Raw genomic sequence first — 12,437 nt, forward strand, 5'->3', positions numbered from 1 at the left:
CGTAACGGGAGAGGCCACAACAGTGAGAGGCCCACGTACCGCAAAAAAAAAAAAATTCCACATATAAGTGAGATCATGTAGTAGCAGTTTTTCTGTGCCTAGCTCAAAATTATTAAAATTTTAAAACATTTATGCTAATATCTAATGGGCTTATTGTTGCTATTTTAAATGAACTAATTATTTAAATGCCTCATTTTAATTCCTAATATCACTATCAATAGATATACCCCATATAAACAAAAAGCTCTTTGTGATGTTTAGTTAGTTCTAACAGTATAAATGGGTCCTGAGACAAAAAAGTTTAAGACCCATTGAATTAGAGCTATATAAAATGGGATAGATTGCCTCAGTAGGTACTGAATTCTCTTTCACTGAAGGAGCTAGCTGGTCAGTTATTAGGGGTATTGTGGGAGGCATTTATACTACAGATTTGGATTAGCCAACCACTGAACCCCTTTCCAAATCTGAAATTGAATGATGCTAAAACTCAGTAATCCAGTAATTTCATAAAATACTGATCAGAATATAAACTTAATTAAAATTTGTTTCATCTAACATCTATTTAGTGTCAGAGCCATACTTAGAATTCTGTCGTCTTTCTACTAAACCACTTTTATTTCTTCCCCTTATCCTGTTCCCATACCTAGCAACCTTATGTTTACTTCCAGGCCTTGGCCAGGCAAATAAATGGACTGTGTTCTACTCTAACTAGAACCATTCATGAGCTCACCAGATAAGATGTTTGTTGGTTGTGACCACCTTCCTTTCTTAGCACTCCTTGACTGAATAGACAATAGATTTCTTGGACTTCTGGTGTGCTGTTTACCATGACTCTTGTTTTCTATTTGTGTCAAAGGCATTCAAAGTACATGTTAGCAAAGAAAGAAAGATTCAGTTGTGAGATGTGGGTGGGAAGAAAACAAGAAAGAAGCCAGATGAAATACTACATAGTTTTGAGGTCATCCATGGAGTGGGATGAGTCATAAAACAGTAAAGCACATATAATTGTACACCAACAAATACTTTACCAAATAATGAACCTGAATAGAAAAGGTATATTGAATGAATGCCATGCAACACTTTCTAAAGCAAGTGTAAAAAATCAGTAAGAATGGCATGCTATGAGCATGGAGACACTGTAGGCACAAGTGTTAATTAGGTACTACCATGTATGTGCCATAATATTCAAGCATCGTTGTTGGTGTCAAAGTTTTGGATCAGTTACACATTCCTTTAAAATGTCCATGGTTCAGAAACTTGTACCTATATTTCCTTGCCAAAACAAACAAAAAAAAATGTCAAGAGTAAAGGCAAAAATCCTAAGGTGAAATTCAAACAGTAAAATAAAATTGCCCACAGGATACTTGCAATAACACCAGACTGATCTGAAAAATAGTTTCCTACCAGTCAGTAGATGCCATTTTATGACTGTCGCAAACTTAAACACTAGAGATAATTTCAATAGTCTCCAAACATTTTGTACTTATTATCTGAATATTTAAAGAGAAAATAACCTAATTATAATGATTCCTTGTCCTTATATAGTAGGTACAGAAATGTTGTCTTCTTTGAATACTAGAAAAGTAAAGGCCAGTATACCATTTTAGATGTTTTGAAGACAATAGATTCAATCAGAGAGAGCTGGCATTGTTATAATTTTCACCACACATATACAGAACTTCCTTACACTATTCTTGCAAGTTTTCTATAATTTGTAGAAATATAAATTTAGAATAAATTTAGAATAAAAGCTTAAAAATAAGATTTTATCATTACCTTTCATAAAACACTACAATCCTTTCCATCATACTTAGAATAAAATAACATCCTTCCCACAGCCTACAAGGTCCTATATAATTTAGCCCCTGTTTACCTCACCGACATTATAACACTTTACCCCTTGCTCAGTATACTTTAGTCATAAGGTTCTCCTATTTCCTTCACATGACAAACTCTTCTCTGCCTCACTGTCCTTGAACTTGCTAATCTCTCTGCCTACAATATTACTTTTCAGGATCTTGTAAAGCTGATATTTTCTGAACATTCAATCTCAGCATAAGTATCATATCAAGTAGGCTTTCTCTGTCTTGATTGAAACAATCATCACACACACACACACACACACAATCACCTTGTCCTGATAGCTTTCCTTATATCATTCATCAAAATTCACAAGTATTGGGCTTCCCTGGTGGCGCAGTGGTTAAGAATCTGCCTGCCAATGCAGGGGACACAGGGTTGAGCCCTGGTCCAGGAAGATCCCACATGCCGTGGAGCAACTAAGCCCGTGCTCCACAAGTACTGAGGCTGCGCTGTAGAGCCTGCAAGCCACAACTACTGAGCCCTCGTGCCACAACTACTGTAGCCTGTGTGCCTAGAGCCCGTGCTCCGCATCAAGAGAAGCCACCGCAATGAGAAGCCTGCGCACCGCAATGAAGAGTAGCCCCCGCTCGCAGCACGCGTGCAGAAAGCCTGCATGCAGCAACAAAGACCCAACTCAGCCATAAATAAATAAATTTATTTATTTTTCAAAAATTCACAAATATTTTCTTTACCTGTTTATTATTATTTCTCCCCTAAACCAAATAGTTTTGTATTTCCATTTCTAACATTATAAGCATTCAATAAACATTTGTCAAATGAATCAATTTGAAAGAGAGCCACAAAATAATTATCATAATTATCATTATGATAGCTACCATTTATACAGTAACATGCTAAGTCCTTTATGTGCATTATTGTATCCTTACCTTACCTACTATATCCTTACCTTACTTACAACTGTATCCTTACCTTTTTTATTATTATTACTTTTTTAAAGTTTTATTTTATATTGGAGTATACTTGATAAACAATGATGTGTTAGTTACAGGTATACAGCAAAGTGATTCAGTTATACCCCTACAAGTATACATTCTTTTTCAAATTCTTTTCCCATTTAAGTTATTACAGAATATTGAGCCAAGTTCCTTGTGCTATACAGTAGGTCCTTGTTGGTTATCTATTTTGAATATAGTAGTGTGTACTTGTCAATTCCAAACTTCCAATTTATCCCTCCCCTCCCCATGCCCTTTCCCCCTGGTAACCATAAGTTTGTTCTTTAAGTCTGTGAGTGTTTCTGTTTTGTAAATAAGTTCATTTGTATCATTTTTTTTTTTAGATTTCACATATAAGCAATATCATATATTTGTCTTTCTCTGTCTGATTTACTTCACTTAATATGATAATCTCCAGGTCCATCCATGTTGCTGCAAATGGCATTATTTCATTCTTAATGGCTGAGTAATATTCCATTGTGTATATATATACACCACATCTTCTTTATACATTCATCTGTTGATGGACATTTACTTACCTTACCTTTCATAGTATGATGAGCAACTTCTGAAATGACTCCCAATGAACTTTGCCTCCTGATACTTATTCCATTATATCATCTCCTTCCTTGTGTGTACTGGCTGGACTTAGCGACTTGTCTCTAACAAATAGAATATGTCAAAAGTGGTGGTGGTTCCGGGTTGATAAAAAAAAAATAGTAACTTCATTGAAGTGAAGCCTGATGCATACAACCTTGACCAATTTATCAAAGTTAATAACACTGCCAATATATACTGACATCATGTACCCATGATATGATACAATGGAAAGGGAAAATCACTTTTGTGTTATCCTTCTAATAATGTAAAACCTCAACAAAATCATGAGAAAATACCAACAAATCCAAATTGAGGGGCAGTCCTACAAAATAACAAAATAATTAGAAGTTCTTCCAAAAAAATGTCAAGATCATGAAACACAAGGAAATACTGAGGAATGATTACAGATCAAAGAGACTAAGGAGACATGACAACCCTGAATAGGATCCTGAGTGGAAAAATTGTTGAAATCTGAATAAAGTTGTAGATTAGGTTTTTTTTTTTTTAAGTGATGAGCTGTCAATTCCGAGACTACTCTATAGACCACTGCAACTTCCATCTGGCTTGCACTTACTCTTGGGCTCTTCCTGCTTGCGGCTCTGATGAAGTGAGTTTCATGATATGAGCCACATGGAGAGGCCCACATGCCAAAAAACTTCTGTTCAAAAAGCTGGTGGAGTCACTGAGGCCCTTGGTCCAACATACCTTGAGAAGCTGAATCCTACCAACAACAGTATGATTATCATATGACTGAACTTGGAAGAAGGTTCTTCTCTATGTAAGACTTGAGATGACTGCAGCCACAGCTGACACATTGACCCAGCCCTGTGAAACCCTGAGCCACAGATCCCAGGTGAACTGCCCCCAGATTCCTGACCCACAGAAACTGGATGATAAATGTTTTAAGCCATTAAATTTTAGATTAACTTATTACACAGTAATAGATAACTAAAACCCATGGTTCTATACAATTATTATTCCTGTTTTTGCAAAGAGAAAAGTTGCTTAAAGAAGTTAGGTAACGCCCAAATTTACATAATTAAGCGACAAAACTGGAATTCAAACCCTGCTCTATCAGAGACAAAGACTATGATCTTAATCACTACATTATAATGTGCTCACAAGGTCCCTTACAGTAGCAGTTATATTTCTGTTAATGAAATTGGTCCAAAACAAAATAAAGTTTTAAAAATCATCTGAGCCTATTGCCAAATAAATTTAAGAAAAAAATAGGCTTTAACATCTAACAACGTCAAAGTAAAACAATGAGTTTTTGAGAGTGATTACTCACCATAATACAAATGGATAATATTAAGTAATCCGGGGCTTCCCTGGTGGCACAGTGGTTGAGAGTCTGCCTGCCGATGCAGGGGACACGGGTTCGTGCCCCGGTCCGGGAGGATCCCACATGCTGCAGAGAGGCTGGGTCCGTGGGCCACGGCCGCTGAGCCTGCGTCGTCCGGAGCCTGTGCTCCGCAACGGGAGAGGCCACAACGGTGAGAGGCCCGCGTAGCACAAAAAAAAAAAAAAAAAAAAATTAAGTAATCCCATTTAATTAGTGAATTCTCACAGCTACTTGGAGGTACTTTTGGCAATTAACATTTAGTGAGCCCAGCAATGATAGACAAAATCAGACATTCTGTAAGATTCTGCAGTGAGTTTGAGGGATTTCAGGGCTGAACAAGGGAAAAGATATGACCATGAAGTGGCTGTTGTACATATGAGCATTATTTCAGCAACACTTTGACAGGTTTGCATGTGGGGGAAGTCCCTCATGGCATGATAGTATTTGGAGCCTAAAGCACTATCTAGAAGGGGATGGAGGGACAAGTGAACTCCCAGGGGAGAGGGGGCTTACATGTTTAGGGGATGTCATTCAGGAGACCAGTAGGGAATCTGGTTCAGAGAGTTCCAAAGGGCAGCAGCAGCTCTGCTTTTGTAGCTATAGGGTTTATTTTATCCATGGCCAGCAGATGTTGGGCATAGCTTCACAAGATACACAAAGCAATCAGACTCAAAATGACTAAATTCTGTTTATTTGGGCTATGTTGAAAACAAAGTGTAAAAATTTTACTTTGGCACCAGTGACCTTTTGAGCTAACAGGACACAGTCTGCTGTGACGAAATAGACAGCCTAGGGGACATCTTTGGTTCATTTATAAAACAGATTTACACTAAAGTTCTTCTGTAATTAACTAGGTCAAATAGGAACAACTTGCCTTTAAAAATCTCTCAGCTAAAGTAAAACCATAACTTTTAGTTCTCAGGTAACTCTGCACTGCCACAGAAGTATTATTGAGGCGTATGAGAGGCTCAAAATTCTTTGAGAAAAATACTGGCTCCTCTCCAGGCATTACTGTAGACTCTTGTCCCAGGCACCTCCATGAGGAGGTGGGATTACGGATTACCTCTGAGCAAAAATAAAACAACTTCTTTAATTTGTATAACTGCATCTTATTCTGCTATTGACCATAATCAGTAAGGAACATATGACTCTTTTCAATAAGGTACACAGTCTTCATTCCAGTCACTGGCCAGAGAGCACAACTTAGAATTGGAAATCTTGTATGCTAAAAGTATAGATGAGATGTTACAGTCTAAGGGCAATGTTAGCCATGAAGTCTTCTAAATTCTGCAAGTTCTGTCTTTAAGACAGAACTCTAGAAATTAGAGAAACTTAGTTCCTGACAGAAATATTTTTACTAAGTTATATTTAGTATCTGTATTTTTTTTTTAGGATAAACCATGTCAAACAGCAGTAACAAATTACCATTCCAACTGTGGTGGCTTAAAGTAATAAAAAAAAATTTATTTCTAGCTCCACTACATGTTCAAAGAGGATTTGAGAGTGTTTCCTGCGCTTTACATAGTCTTTCAGGGGCCCAGCTTGACTGAGGAGGTGCCATCTTGTAGTTGTACCATCTAAACCATATGGACATGGCAGTAGAAAAGAATCTGATCTGAAAGTGACCCATTTCACTTCTGCTTACATTTCACTGGCCAGAACAACTAACATCTAACTTTAAGGGGACTGGAAAATGTAAGTGAGGGTAGGGAATAGAATATTTGATGAATATTATCTCTGTGACAGTATCATTCCTATACATTTGTGAGGACAAGTATGATAGATACACTTGTTTGCTATAGGTGTTTTAACAAATTACCACAAACTAGTGACTTAAAACAATGAAAATGTATTACCTTAGTCTTTGAAGGTCAGAAATCCAAATGGGTCTCACTGGACTACAATCAAAGTGCTGGCATTCCTTGGCTCATGGTCCCCTTCCTTCTTCTATCTTCGAAGCAAGAAATGGACAGTTGTATTTTTCTCACATCACACCATTCTGACACTGACTCTTTTGCTTCCCTCTTCCACATTTCAGGGTTCTCATGATCACATTTAACCTGGATAATCCAGGATAATCTCTCTATTTTAAGGTCAGCTGATTAGAACTTTAATTCCATCTGCAACCTTCTCCTTTGCCACATACTCTAACATACTGACAGGCCCCAGAGACAAGACATGGACATTTTTGAGGGGCTGTCATTCTGCCTATCAAAGTAGGATATGAAAAACATATGTGCAGCTTTGGCATGCTGCTTATTATGTTAAGCAATGACTTTTATATAAAATTTACATTTAAGGCACTACCCTGGCAGTCCAGTGGTTAAGACTCCGAGCTTTCACTGCATGGGGCATGAGTTCCATCTTTGGTCGGGGAACTAGAATACTGCATGCCAGGTGGCACGGCCAAAAAAAAAACAATTTACATTTAAAAAACTCCCTTTCATCAATTCATAGGAACAAAGTAAAACAACATGTTTTCCTTTTAGTCTTAGAGACAAGAAGAAAAATGAATTCAGTAATATATTGCTATATGCATTTCAGTATCACTTTCTGAAGCAAGTGAATCCTGTTTTCCTAGGTAGTCTTATAATTTATTTCTCCTTAAAATAAGTGCTCCCTGTTGCTTCCAATGATTTTAGAACAAAAAGTTTTATGTACATTAATCAAAAATAGAATAATAATGTCAGTATTGCTGAATGAAAGAAAAATTATAGAATATTGGATGCAAAGTGAAAGAAAAATACATTTTGAACATTTTCTACAGAATGAACTTGTTCTTATATTTTATTTTCAGCCATATAGAGAGCAAGGTATGCATGTACTCAGAAGAGAGAATATTCCAAAGAATGAAGAAAAATCCCTTCCCTCAAGGGGCATAACATTTATTTGGAGTGATAAAATCATACACCTAAAGGGATAACTAGTTACACCTAGCATGAAATAAGCAGAAAACTGTCTTTAGTTAAATGCTATGAGAGTTATATTAGAAGGAAAAGAAGGAAAAATGGGTAATTATCTGGAAAAAAAGTCTGATGGGACAAGAGTAAGTTTTCTTTATCTTATAATAGACTTTATTTTTTAGAGCTGTGTTTTAGGTTTATAGCAAAATAAATAAATAAATAAATAACAGGATGTACAGAGATTTCCCATATAAACTCTGTCCTCTGTCCTCCACATGCAGAGGCTCCTCTGTTATCAACATTCCCCATCAGAGTTGTAGATTTGGGGTTTTGGGTTTGTTTTTGTAGGTCCTTTTCTTCTCTTGTGTTTCCCACTTAGAGAAGTTCCTTTAGCATTTGTTGTAGAGCTGGTTTGGTGGTGCTGAATTCTCTTAGCTTAGTCTATCCTAAGATAGATTACTTGCTAGGCTACAAAACAAGTCTCAACAAATTTAAGAGAACGGAAATATATCAAGCATTTTTTCCAACCACAATGGTATGAAACTAGAAATAAGTTACAGGAAGAAAAATGGAAACACAAACATGTGGAGGCTAAAGAGCATGCTACTATAAAGGAATAGGTCGATGAAGAAATCAAAGAGGAAATTAGAAAATACTTTGAGAAAAATAAAAATGGAAACACAGCTTTCCAAAATCTATGGTATACAGCAAAAGCAGTTCTAAGAGGAAAGTTTATAGCGATACAGTCCTACCTCAAGGAACAAGAAAAATTTCAAATAAATAACCTAACCTATCATCTAAAGGAATTATAAAAAGAAGAGCAAACAAAGCCCAAAGTCAGCAGAAAGAAGGACTTAATAAAGATCAGAAAGAAAATAAGTAAAATTGAGAATAAACAATAGAAAAGATCGGTGAAACCAAGAGCCAGTTTTTGAAAAGATAAACAAAATGGATAGCCTTTCAGCTAGGTTCATTAAGAAAAAAAGAAAGTGGGTCCAAATAAACAAAATAAGAAATGAAGGAAGAGAATTAACAACCAATATCACAGAGATTCAAAAAATCACAAGAGAATACTACTAGAAGTTACATGCAAATACATTGGACAACCTAGAAGACATGGAAACATTTCTAGAAATATACAAACTTCCAAGAACAAATCATGAAGAAATAGACAACCTGAACTGACCAAACATAAGTAGTGAAATTGAATTTTTAATTAAAAAAACTCCCAGTAAGCAACAGTCCAGGACTGGATGGCTTTACAGGGACATTCTACCAGACATATAAAGAAGAGCTAATATCCATCCTTCTCAAACTATTCCAAAAAATTGAAGAGGAGGGAATACTCCCAAATTCATTCTACAAGGCCATCATTACCCTGATACCAAAACCAGACAGAGACACTGGAAAAAAAAAAGAAGAAGAAGAAAATTAAAGGCCAATATCTCTGATGAATACAGATGCAAAAATCCTCAACAAAATATTAGCAAATTGGATTCAACAATATATAAACAGGATAATACACCATGATCAAGTGTGATTCATTCCAGGGATGCTAGGATAGTTCAATATCTGCAAATCAAAATTAAATAAAGGATGAAATCACATGATCATATCAATAGACACAAGATAAGCATTTGACAAAATTCAACATCCATTCATGATATAAACTCTCATAAAAGTTGGTATAGAGGGAACATATCTCAACATTATAAAGGCCATTTATGACAAACCCACTACTAACATCAGACTTACTGGAGAAAAGCAGAAAAGCAGGAAGTTTTCCTCTAAAATCAGGAATAAGACAAGGAAGCTCATTCTCACCACCTCTATTTAACATCATACTGGAAATCCTAGTCACAGCAATCAGACAAGAAAAACAAATAAAAGGCATCCAAATTGGAAGGGAAAAAGTAAAACTGTCACTATTTGCATATGACATGATGTTATATATAGAAAACCCTAAAGTCTGCACGAAGAAACTATTAGAACTAATAAATGCATTCAGTAAAGTTGCAGGATACAAGATTAATATACAGAAATCTGTTGCTTTACTATACACTAATTATGAACTATCAGAAAGAGAAAGCAAGAAAACAATCCCACTTAAAATGGCATCAAAAAGACTAAAATGCCTAGGAATAAACTTAACCAAAGAGGTGGAAGACCCATACTCTGAAAACTATAAAACACTGATAAGGTAAATTGAAGATAATACAAAGAAATAGAAAAATATCCTGTGTTTCTGGATTGGGAGAATTAATACTGTTAAAATGCCCATACTACCCAAAGCAATCTACAAATTTAATGCAATCCCTAACAAAATATTCATCACGTCTTTCACAGAACTAGAACAAATTATCCTAAAATTTATGTGGAACCACGATAGATAGAGAATAGCCAAAACAATTTTGAAAAAAAATAACAAAGCCGGAGGTATCATGCTCCCTGACTTCAGGTTAAACCACAGAGATACAGTAGCCAAAACTCCATGGTACTGGTACAAAACAGACACACAGAACAATGGAACAGAATACAGAGCCCAGAAATAAACCCAAACACTTATGATCAATTAATCTATTACAAAGGAGGCATGTATATACAATGGATAAAAGATAGTCTCTTCAATAGATGGTGCTGGGAAAACTTGACAGCTACACATAAAACAATGAAATTAGAACATTTTCTCACACCATATACAAAAGTAAATTCAAATGGGTTAAAGACCTAAAAGTAAGCCTTAAAATCTTAAAACTCCTAGAAGAAAACAGGCAGAACACTCTTTGACATAAATCGTAGCAATATTTTTTTGGATCTGTCTCCTGCGACAAAATAAACAAAAGTAAACAATAAGCTATTCGGACTTCCCTGGTGGCGCTGTGGTTAAGAATCCACCTGCCAGTGCAGGGGACACGGGTTCTACCCCTGGTCCAGGAAGATCCCACATGCCATGGAGCAACTAAGCCCGTGCGCCACAACTACTGAAGCCCACACGCTCTAGGGCCTTTGTGCAGCAACTACAGAAGCCTGCGTGCCTAGAGCCTATGTTCCACAACAAGAGAAGCCACCACAATGAAAAGCCTGTGCACCACAACGAAGAGCAGCCCCCGCTCGCCACAACTAGAGAAAGCCCACGCAGCAAAGAAGACCCAATGTAGCCAAAATAAAAAATAAAAGAGATAAGCTATTCAGACCTAATTAAACATAAAAGGTTTTACACAGCAAAGAAAACCACTGACAACTTACTGAATGGGAGGAAATATTTGCAAATGATATGGCTAATAAGGGGTTAATATCCAAAATATATAATCAGTTCATACAACGCAATATCAAAAAACCAAACAACCTGATTAAAAATTGGGCAGAAGACCTGAATATACATTTTTTCTACAGAAGACATACAGATGGCCAACAGGCACATGAAAAGATGCTCAATATCACTAATCACCAGAGAAATGCAAATCAAAACCACAATGAACTATCACCTCACACCTGTCAGAATGGCTATCATCAAAAAGTCTACAAATAACAAGTGTTGGTGAGGATGTGAATAAATGGGAAAACAGTATGGAGGTTTCTCAAAAAAAACTAAAAATAGAACTACCATATAATCCAGTAATTCCACTTCTTGGTATATATCCAAAGAAAACAAAAACATCTTAATAAATCTTAGCACAACTAAATCTCCATAGCATTTTCACCCAGCATCACAGTCACTCAGTCCTTTGTAGGTTTAAATGCTGGGGGGCTCACCTCCCTCCTTTGAGATGTAGTTCCTTGAGGGCATGAATTCTCAATAGAGAACAGTTTCATCAAAAATTTAAAATCTGATACTTAAAAGTGTCTTTGCAGATTCTTCATCTGCACTTGCAGCTTCACTAGATACATTAATGTAGAAAGTGTAATGATCCTTGTTAGCATTAAAACATTCAAAACTGACTCCAAAGGAAGGTATTTCAATAGGATTTTTAGCTGTTGTTTTTTTTTTTAAGACTTCTTCTTAAGGTCTTCTCATTAGTAGTGAGAAAGCTTCCTCTGATTGTTTCAAAAGCTGCTAAATTGGTGTTAACCAGTGACTTTGGGTTGTATTTTCTCTATTTATCAATCCTCTATGAACTATAATAGTTTGTGACATAGAAACCATGGTCTATTGTAGCAGAAAGTTATACGCAAATTTAAGTCTTAACACTACTCTCCAAATTATTATAATCTTTATTATACCTTTGCTGGTTTGGTTTCCAAAAAAAACCAAAAAGAAGTATGTAGATATTTACACATACACAGAAATATATTATAAGCACCTTCAAATTGGATCTGAATATTATTGTTTTATCTTATTTCCTAGTTGCATAAATTTTCAAATATTTTTAGACAATAGAATATTAAGGAAGAATATAAATAACCTAAAATTATTAATCTTTAATTCTAGATAAACCTATATTGTACATTGATGTTTAAAACCCTACATACATTAAAAACATATGAGAAATGCTTTATAAGAATGTATTTTATTATGAAAATACAAATCACCACAGATACATTTCTACTAATTTGGTAAACGTCACATGTGATTCCCCTTTTCTGAAAGTAGGACACAGCAACAGATCTTGTAGAATCTTTAAAGATTCTGTTTTCACACTCTGATCCTCAGATATTCTGCCATCCTGCTGGTTCAAACAGAGAAGAGTCAAACTGTCAAGTAGAGTTTCACATAAAGACTGGTTTATAGATTTTCATAAATGTATGTTAAAGTTAGGTAAGAAAAACATATAG

This window comes from Lagenorhynchus albirostris, chromosome 3 (assembly GCF_949774975.1).
Source record: "Lagenorhynchus albirostris chromosome 3, mLagAlb1.1, whole genome shotgun sequence".
NCBI lineage: Eukaryota > Metazoa > Chordata > Mammalia > Artiodactyla > Delphinidae > Lagenorhynchus > Lagenorhynchus albirostris.